Genomic DNA, 3036 nt, shown 5'->3' on the forward strand with positions numbered 1-3036 from the left:
ACTCCCCCCTCCCCAATCTTCTGCGGAACAGAAGCTTCAAAATCCTCCTCCCTCCCCCACCACACACACATACACGCTCTCACACACACACTCCATCAGCAGATCTCCAGCCAATCGCATGTCTCTCCTCTTTTCAGGCCCCGCCCCTCTTCTGGTCCAGAGTCTCTGCATCCGCCCGTCTGTCTGTGACACTCAGGTGATGCTCGAGTTCATTTATTCGTGCTAATCGATCGTATGTTGATCCGCATGTAGGTGTGAGGAGGCGAGCGCGTCTCACATCGGTCAGTCTCTGTGTCTGCGTTTCCGCGTTTCACTGACATTAAAAATGATGGAACATTATGTACAGACAAAGCAGACGCGGGACAGACCACACTCTAAAAACGTTGGGTTATTTACTGTACCCAGTGTCTGGGTTAAACATGTTGGGTCACATTGTTGGGTTATTTCTATAACAACGCAGCCATTTTTATCTGCTCCTTGTCTTTGTTCATTTTAGATTGTTCTGAGCTAAGGTGTATTACACCCATATGTCAGGGACAGATAGACTGTGAGCGGTAAAGGACATGGGTCTCAACGAATATTTGCATATTGCAAGACAAAGTGCCCAATCCTGCTCTGTATTTTCATGCCAAATTGTAATATTTTAAATTATGTACTGACAAGCACACCGACACACACTTCACATACTTCAGGGATAAATCACCCAAAAAATGAAACTTTCATCATTATTTATTCATACTCTTGTTATTTCACATCTCATTTTCTAAAAACACATTCTTCAAAATCATCTTTTGTGTTCAACAGAAAACATAACCGAAAGGTTGCGGGTTCGAGTCCCAGGTCCGGCAGGGATTGAAGGTGGAGGGAGTGGATAACCAGCGCTCTCTCCACCCTCAGTACCACGACTGAGGTGAGTCCCTTGAGCAAGGCACCGATCCCCCAACTGCTCCCCGGGCGCCGCAGAGATAGCAATATGGCTGCCCACTGCTCCGGGTGTGTGTGTGTGCGTGTTTGTTCACTACTCACTACTGTGATGCAGAGCACAAATTCCGAGTATGGGTCACCATACTTGGCCACACGTCACGTCCTTTCATTTTCCTTTTCAAAAGTTTCATTTTTGGGTGAACAATCCCTTTGAGAAATATCAGACAAGCAAGAGTACTGTGAAGGTGTCTTTACATGAGTTAAGGCTGCTTGTGCCTGCCCAAAATTCTCTGTATAGATGCAATGCAGAAAAAACATGCTACTTGCGGAAGTGCTACTTTGCCGTAGTGTGAATTTGGCATTAGACTCAGTCAGATATGAGACCACAGATAACCACATCCTGCTGATACAGCATCTAACTGCATGGTTGCAAGTGTGATATAGCTTTCACATAACTGACATTTTATTTAACATGTCAATGATGCATGCACATTATTACAACGCACAGTATTATGAATGTTGTTGGCTCCTTCGCAAATTGCTTTGGATTAAAGCATTGGCTGAATGCGTAAATATAAATGCATTTCTGTAACTCAGCACTGGTCATAGGTTCAATTCCCAGGATCTGTGAACTGATGCATTTAAATGCAATGGATAAAAGTGTCTGACAAATGCATAAATGTTCATTTACAAACTTGCTTATATATTCTTGGGTCTGTGCAGGTTATGAGACGTTTTTTCTCAATCTCATATTTATAAACAGTCTTCACATTCTCTAAACTCTAAAGCAATTGTCACAACAGCAAATGCAGTAAAAAGAAAACATGTAATTCATGCTTCAGAATCTAGGTGGCACCAAACGTTTTTTCATCATCATGTAAGATGAACTGGACAAAATGTTCTGTTTCAGTTTATCTTTTTTTTTTTTTTTAGTATGGTGGTCAACCCCAGAAATGTTGCTGTGTGTTGTATAGAAAATTTGTTCTATTTTTCATTGTGACTGTCTGTTTTGTCTGAATGCTGTTGTGTTTCAAACTGAGCTTTTTAGATGCAGATTTCAATAATAGGTAAAAGTTTACTGGGGAAAGTCAATACTGTGGTACACAGATAAAGAACATGCATGTTTATGCAGTACATTGATTTCTGTAGCAATGTCTTTTGTTATTAAAAGTTAAGTTGTTAAAAGTGTGACACTTTCATCATGTTTAGTTGTGCAAATTGTAAAGAATTGTACTTGTTTGCACACACATGCCTAAACACATGGTTTGCTGAAAAATCTGGTCTAAACAAAAAAAGTGTTCTGACTTATGAACGTTTTGAAAATTTTCATTTTAAAATTGAGCTAAAGTGAGATAGATAGATAGATAGATAGATAGATAGATAGTATCATTAACTTTTCCCTCATTCCACTGTCTGTCAGTAGAGCTGTAGTGAATGTGTGACTGCTGAACTCTGATCTCATTATGATGAAACAGCAGACAGAGACACACATTCAGTTTAGCGTTCCCAGTGTTTTTTTAAACTGAAACTACAACTTAATTCATTTATTTCCTGCTAGATAAATTTCACATATATAAACAAAAAAATGACTGGCTCTAAATCTCACTTTTCTTTATTCAAAGTTGATCTAGACAAGTACATAGAAATTATTCAAAGTTTGGTTCATCCTAAAGCAGTTGAAACTGCATCTCTATTTGCATTCACATTTTTTTCAATCTTTCTTGTTTCATTTTTATAACTGTATGATGCATGCGTGTGCTTTCTTCTGCCTAAAAACAAGGCACAGTGCATATAGGTTCTACGGCAGAACTGAACCGCACACGTGGCGTGGTACTCCTCTCATGAACACACAGCGAAGACAGACACAGAAGAGAAGAAATTGTTGAATAAATTTGTTAATTTCATACTATTCTAACAATGTCCGTACTGCCTTTCTGGGTTTTGAACATGTCAGTTGTGTTGCTGTCTATACAGGGTTTGAAAGCTCTCAGATTTCATCAAAAATATCTTATATATCATTTGTGTCCCGAAGATGAACAAAGATCTTACAGGTTTGGAATGACATGAGGGTGAGTAATTAAGATATAACTTTCACTTTTGGATGAACTTGGT

Source organism: Labeo rohita, unplaced genomic scaffold (genome assembly GCF_022985175.1).
Source record: "Labeo rohita strain BAU-BD-2019 unplaced genomic scaffold, IGBB_LRoh.1.0 scaffold_88, whole genome shotgun sequence".
Lineage (NCBI taxonomy): Eukaryota > Metazoa > Chordata > Actinopteri > Cypriniformes > Cyprinidae > Labeo > Labeo rohita.